We start from the raw sequence: 7,970 nt of genomic DNA, 5'->3' as shown, positions 1-7,970 counted from the left end.
GTCTGGGAGGATCCCACATGCCGCGGAGCAACTAAGCCCGTGAGCCACAACTACTGAGCCTGCATGTCTGGAGCCTGTGCTCCGCAGCAAGAGAGGCCGCGATAGTGAGAGGCCCATGCACTGCAATGAAGAGTGGCCCCCACTTGCCACAACTAGAGAAAGCCCTCACACAGAAATGAAGACCCAACACAGCCCAAAATAAATTAATTAATTAAAAAAAAATTCAACACCCATTTATGATAAAAACTGTCCAGAAAGTGAGCATAGAGGGAACCTATCTCAACATAATAAAGGCCATATATGACAAACTCACAGCCAACATCACCCTCTATGGTGAAAAACTGAAAGTATTTCCTCTAAGATCAGGAACAAGACAAGGATGTCCACTCTCACCACTCTTATGCAACATAGTTTTAGACGTCCTAGCCACAGCAATCAGAAAAGAAAAAGAAATAAAAGGAATACAGATTGGAAAGGAAGAAGTATAACTGTCACTGTTTGCAGATGACATGATACTATACATAGATAATCCTAAAGATGCCACCAGAAAACTACTAGAACTAATCAATGAATCTGGTAAAGTTGCAGGATACAAAATTAATGCACAGAAATCTCTTGCATTTCTATACATAAAAACAAAAGATCAGAAAGAGAAATTAAGGAAACAATCCCATTCACCACTGCAACAAAAAGAATAAAATACCTAGGAATAAATCTACCTAAGGAGGTAAAAGACCTGTACTCAAAAAACTATAAGACACTGATGAAAGAAATCAAAGATGACACAAACAGGTGGAGAGATATACCATGTTCTTGGATTGGAAGAATCAATATTGTGACAATGACTGTACTACCCAAAGCAATCTACAGATTCAATGCAATCCCTATCAAATTACCAATGGCATTTTTTACAGAACTAGAAGAAAAAATATTAAAATTTGTATGGAGACACAAAAGATTCCCAACAGCCAAAGCAATCTTGAGGGAAAAAAACGGAGATGGAGGAATCAGACTCCCTGACTTCAGACTATACTACAAAGCTACAGTAATCAAGGCAATATGGTACTGGCACAAAAACAGAAATATAGATCAATGGAACAAGATAGAAAGCCCAGAGATAAACCCATGCACCTATGGTCAACTAATCTATGACAAAGGAGGCAATGATATACAATGGAGAAAAGACAGTCTCTTCAATAAGTGGTGCTGGGAAAACTGGACAGCTACATGTAAGAGAATGAAATTAGAACACTATCTAACACCATACACAAAAATAAACTCAAAATGGATTAAAGACCTAAATGTAAGGCCAGACACTATAAAACTCTTAGAGGAAAACATAGGCAGAACACTCTATGACATAAATCACAGCAAGATCCTTTTTGACCCACCTCCTAGGGAAATGGAAATAAAAACAAAAATAAACAAATGGGACCTAATTAAACTTAAAAGCTTTGCACAGCAAAGGAAACCATAAACAAGATGAAAAGACAGTCCTCAGAATGGAAGAAAATATTTGCAAATGAAGCAAGTGACAAAGGATTGATCTCCAAAATATATAAACAGTTCATGCAGCTCAATATTAAAACAAAAAAAAGAACCCAATCCAAAAATGGTTAGAAGACCTAAATAGACATTTCTCCAAAGAAGACATACAGATGGCCAAGAGGCACAGGAAAAGCTGCTCAACATCACTAATTATTAGAGAAATGCAAATCAAAACTACAATGAGGTATCACTTCACACCAGTTAGAATGGGCATCATCAGAAAATCTACGAACAACAAATGCTGGAGAGGGTGTGGAGAAAAGGGAACCCTCTTGCACTGTTGGTGGGAATGTAAATTGATACAGCCACTATGAAGAACAGTATGGAGCTTCCTTAAAAAACTAAAAATAGAATTACCATATGATTCAGCAATCCCACTACTGGGCATATACCCAGAGAAAACCATAATTCCAAAAGACACATGCACCCCGATGTTCATTGCAGCACTATTTACAATAGCCAGGTCATGGAAGCAACCTAAATGCCCATCGACAGACAAATGGATAAAGAAGATGTGGTACATATATACAATGGAATATTACTCAGCCATAAAAAGGAACGAAATTGGGTCATTTGTAGAGATGTGGATGAACCTAGAGACTGTCATACAGAGTGAAGTAAGTCAGAAAAACAAACATCGTATATTAATGCATATATGTCGAATCTAGAGAAATGGTACAGATGAACCAGTTTTCAAGGCATAAACAGAGACACAGATGTAGAGAACAAACGTATGGACACCAAGGGGGGAAAGCGGCGGGAGGTGGTGGTGGTGTGATGAACTGGGAGACTGCGATTGCCGTATATACACTAATATGTATAAAATAGATAATAAGAACCTGCTGTATAAAAATAAATAAGAATTTTTTAAAAAGCTCCTTATGTATCCAAATACTAATCAGAAGGCTTAAATTAACACTTGAAGAAAAGATAAAGAATGGGGGAAAATGGAAGAAAGAAAAGAAAAAAATATTTTAATGTCTATTGAGCATGTCTCTGATTATCCTTATGAAAAATAAAACATAAAACATCAAGAAGAGACAAGGAGAGCAAATATTCTTAAATCCCAGTACCTAGAATTTTATATTCTTGATTTTTATGCTTGAACGACCCAATTTCAGTTGTTTCACTTTTTGACCCTGGACCTGTACATACTTTTATGGTTTCCTTAGAAAATGTGTTGGGCTTTTTTCTCAGGCAAAATTCAGCTTCGTCTTTTTAATATACTTTCTCCTGTTTCAAGTTGATAACTAAACTTAGAGGAGTTCATTTATCATAAGTGGATAACACTACTTATAGAATTTTATCAGGGAATTTGTTTCTTTGCCTTTAAAAAAAAGTCTTATTTTCTCTAGGACATGATAAAATGTGTACTATTTTTTACATAAATTAGCAAATTTAATATAATAAAGGAAATATTATACTGAATTCCCCATTTCTTAGGATAAATATCTATGAATTGATTTCTCAACTTAGGTAGAATTTTAGGAGAGTTTGGAATCGTAAAAGTTTACTTAGACTTTTAGGTCCCCTTCTTAATCTATCTGTTGTGTTGGCTGCAAGAAAGACAAGCCTCGCTCATGACTTAATCACATTGCTCAATAAACCAAGAGTTACCGAATTGGAAGGTATCACAGCCTTTTGTGTTGGGCTCATCCCCATTTGCCCTTTTGTCTGGTACTGATGACAGGCAGCTCTTTCTGTCCAATTCACTAACCTAAATTTTGCTGAATGAAAATACCTTAGAGTCCAGAGAGACTCACTTGACCCGAAGGGCATTTGTGAACTTCTTTCAGTGGTGAGCCTAGGTAATGTGTGACACAAAAAGAGACATAATAGATCACGTAGTGGAGTTGCGTCAGAAAGAGCCTCTGAGATTAGTTATACAGTAGGATTAAGTGTCTCCAAAATACTAAAATGGTTTAGGGAAAACAAATTGTTTTCATTTCTGTGTACCATTGCAGGCTGGATATTGTGTGCATTTTCCACTCTAATTTAGGCCAGTGGAGAGGAATAAATAATGAAGTCCTGACATATTTATTTTGCATCTACTAAGCTTATCCACTAAAATAGATTTATCTGCACCATTTCCCTTAAATTACAATTGTGCCCTAGTTTCATAGCAATTTCCTATATTTTGTGAAATTATGTCTCAAAAATTCATACATTCAGGCTGCCATGTCCCACAGGGTCAGAAGCATATTTATGGCCATGCCGTTTCTTCCAGATGTGAGGCCCCAACATTATCTGCATCCCAAACTCTGATAAAATAGAATTTAACCACTTCTGTGGTCATTGTTGTGATGTTATGCATGTATGTTGCTTTCTCAAAGATTCCTTTGTATAATGGGTTTCTGAGCATTCAGTTTCTTAAAATGCAGATGAAATCTGTATTTGTCTCACAGCTACTTTTTAAAGCAATTTTGATGGTCCTGCTCAATTTGGAGTTGGATGAATGATATTTGCTACAAATTCTGATTCTGAGAGGTTTACTTCTAAATACAATTATATGTATGTGCAAAACGGGGAGCCTTCCACCCTGGTTTTTAAAGATTTATTTTCTGTTTGGTCATCATCTTTTCAGGCTCATTTTCCATATGAAATGCATAATATTTTCTAAAAGGAATTTATGATAGGGTTTTCAGTTCTCACCCCTTGCCTCTTCCTTACTAGCAAACTTCATGGCTCCTCTAATTAAAAAAAATTAAAACTTTCATTATTCAACAAAGCCATGTTCAACACCTTAAAAATACTATTTCACTGAGTTTTTAAAAATTACAAAAAGAGTACATTATTGTTGTCAGATATGGAAATTGGCCACCTCCTCCAACCTCACTCCAAGAGGTAAGCAGTCTTAATGGTCACTGCATACCTTCTGGAGCATTTTTGCATTCCCTTGCTTACACAGAGACACATGATTTACCGTGCAACTTGCTCGTTTCAATGAACAATGGAGCCTGGAGCTCTCTTCCCATCAGTGTATATGCAGACATCGACTTGATTCTTAAAAACCACTACTAAAACCCCGTGGACCAGATTAACGATTCTCCATTGGTAGATGTCTGCACTAGTTTTCACATATTAAAATGTTTCCATGAACGTATTTATGTAATACGTACCTAGCAGTGGAGGCATTTCTAGGCAGCTGTGACCAGACTGCCTTCCTGCAAGGCTGGACTCACCTCTCCTCTCCCCCAGCAGTGTGCGCAATGCCTGCTCTCCAAAGTTTTACCAGCGCGGAGCACCATGGATATTTCACATTGCTGCTGGTGCTTTCATCATTTGTAGTCGTTAATTGTTGATTTTGATGCTTTTGCCTCTACGTATAAAGGTTCACGAATGGTGTGAAAGGTAGGAAACTTTTATTAACATGAAATATTTTTCCTCACCAAGTTTACTGCTTTTGACCCCGATTCCTCTCTCCTTGGGAGTAAGGGTGCCCCTCCCGCTGTTGTCAGCACTTTCCTGCTTGCATCTCTCTCCATCCCTTTATTGTCACCGTTCTTGTTTCACTTCATAAAGAAAATATCATTGAACTTTGCCTTTTTTACCTCATCTATGAGGCTTTGTTTATTAATCAAGTTCTTCCCATTTATTTTGAACCTGAAGTATTTAATCTTTTTTCTGACATCTTACTTAAAATGTTCTGTTATTAAGCTTTTGTTCTTTTTTTTCTTCATCCTTTTTTAAAAAGTCTTTTTTTCTCTTTCATTGGATTGATCAGGTTTCCCTTGCTTTTATTTTTCTCTGGTGATTTGGAGGTTTTATATCTCATTTCTTATCCTTGTCCTATTTCTTACTATCATTTTCACTTACATTTTAGACAGATGTATTTAAAATATATATACAAACATATACACACATATATCATATATATATATTAGTTTTGTTTTTACCTTAATTTAGATGGGATATATATTTAAATATGCATATATATTCATATATTACATGGTTAGATGTTTAATCAGTGCTGATTGAATAATAATTTGCCATTTATTCTAAAGGAGTGATTTAATATGAAACATTCATCAATATTCAGTCATCTACCCCAAGTATTAAAGAGAACATAAGAACATGATACAAGAAGTTAAATGCAATATTAAATACACACTACTCTGTGAGTTCCGAACTTCAATATCAACAATTTTAGAGACATTTTTAAATGAAAATTTATGTCAATAAAAGCATTATTGTTTTTAAGCATTTCTATTTTTATATACCTTCTCTTTTTTATAGTAAGTACTTACCTCTGACAGTGATTTTGGATGACAGAATGAGCCTGGGCTACAACAAAATGCCTGACAATGAAGCCTGGGAAAGTTTAAAGATCATTGTCACATTTGCTGCAGTACTGAGGTAACATGATGAGGAACTGTTTGCCCAGAAGCCGACATTGTATGAAGTTCACCAATTCCTGAAGCCAGATTCTTAACGTTAGCTTTAATGGTATAGAAATTACTTCCTACAAGGCTGACTAACACAACAATGTAAAACAATTATACTCCAATAAAGATGTTAAAAAAAAAAAAAAGGCTGACTGCATATATACAACACAGAGTTTAAGAGAACTCCTTAATTACAAATATGGCGCTGAATATACCATCTTTGGACCTGCTCTGTCCAGTGTGGCGGCCACTGGTCACATGTGACCATCTAGTATTTGGATGTGGTCACTTAGATCGAGATGTGATGTGAATGAAAAATACTCACTGATTTCAAAGACTCAGTACAAGAAAAAGAAAGTAAAATATATCATGAATAATTCTTACATTGATTGCATGTTGGAATGACAATAATTAGATATTAATTTCACCTGGTTCTTTTTAACTGTTGTTACTGGAAAATTTTAAATTACATATGTGGTTCTCATTATATATATATATTGAACAGCCCTGTTCTAGATGTCCTGCACCCATTCAACAGATGAAAGGCTGGGAAAAGTGTGATTACAAAGGAAAAACTATTCCCATGAGCTGCTGACATAAGGATTGCAGGAAGAGCATCAATTCTTGGTAGGGCCCCTGGCTCATTTACAGTAGGCGCTTTACAACCCCACGTGTTGCTTTACTGAATCATGTCCGCTCTGCCTGGAATTGGTGGGTTGGTTATCAGTTTATTAAAACACCAATAATTCTGCTTTGGCAACATCTGTGATTGTTTCAAGCCTGCTTAGTTTTACTTCCATCCCAAGGATTTCAGCAGGAACTTTAGCAGGGATTCTCTGAAAACACAGGAAACAGTTTCCTCTCTTTCATGAGACAAATGTCTACTGACACGATCTTCCTAGCAAAGGTGGAGCTGCCTTTATTCGGTCTATTAGCTTAGGTCCCAAATTCATCATGTGGCCCAGGAATGGGACCAGTGGCTGAACTTCTGACTCTGGATTCATTTCAGTTTTGCACTATGTTAATCCTATCTCTCTTTTTTTTTTTGACTGAAGTATAGTTGATTTACAATGTTGTATATAGCACAGAGGTTCATAGATATATGAATGTCTTTTCCCTTATAGGTTATTACAAAATATTGAGTATAGTTTCCTCTGCTATACAGTAGGTCCTTGTTGTTTATCTGTTTTATATACAGTAGTATGTATCTGTTAATCCCATACTCTTAATGTATCCCTCCTCCCTCTTCCCCTTTGGTACCATAAGTTTGTTTTCTATGTCTGTGAGTCTGCTTCTCTTTTGTAAATAAGTTCATTTGCATCACTTATTTTAGATTCCACATATAAGTGATATCATGATATGTCTTTTTCTGACTTACTTTACTTAGTATGATAATCTCTAGTCCATCCATGTTGATGCAAATGGCATTATTTCATTCTTTTTTTTTTTTTTTTTTTTTGCGGTACGCGGGCCTCACTGTTGTGGCCTCTCCCGTTGCGGAGCACAGGCTCCAGACACGCAGGCAGAGCGGCCATGGCTCACGGGCCCAGCTGCTCCGCAGCATATGGGATCCTCCCGGACCGGGGCACAAACCCGTGTCCCCTGCATCGGCAGGCGGACTCTCAACCTCATTCTCTTTTTAAAGCTGAGTAATATTCCATTGTATACATGTAGCACATCTTTATCCATTCCTCTCTTGATGGACATTAGGTTGCTTCCACGTCTTGGCTACTGTAAATAGTGCTGCTATGAACACAGGAGTGCATGTATCTCTTTCAAATTAGAGTTTTTGTCTTTTCTGGATATACGCCCTGGAGTGGGATTCCTGGATCGTATGGTAGCTCTATTTTTAAAGAGACCTCCCTACTGTTCTCCATAGTGGCTGCACCAATTTACATTCCCACCAACAGTGTAGGAGGGTTCTTTTTTCTCCACACCTTCTCCAGCATTTATTTGTTGACTTTTGGATGATGGCCATTCTAACTGGTGTGATACCTCATTGCAGTTTTCATTTGCTTTTCTCTAATAATTAGCAAT

The sequence above is a fragment of the Grampus griseus genome (genome assembly GCF_964374135.1).
Source record: "Grampus griseus genome assembly, chromosome: 9".
NCBI classification, from domain to species: Eukaryota; Metazoa; Chordata; class Mammalia; order Artiodactyla; family Delphinidae; genus Grampus; species Grampus griseus.
The sequence above is the reverse complement of the archived record's forward strand: the minus strand, read 5'-3'. Positions refer to the sequence as shown.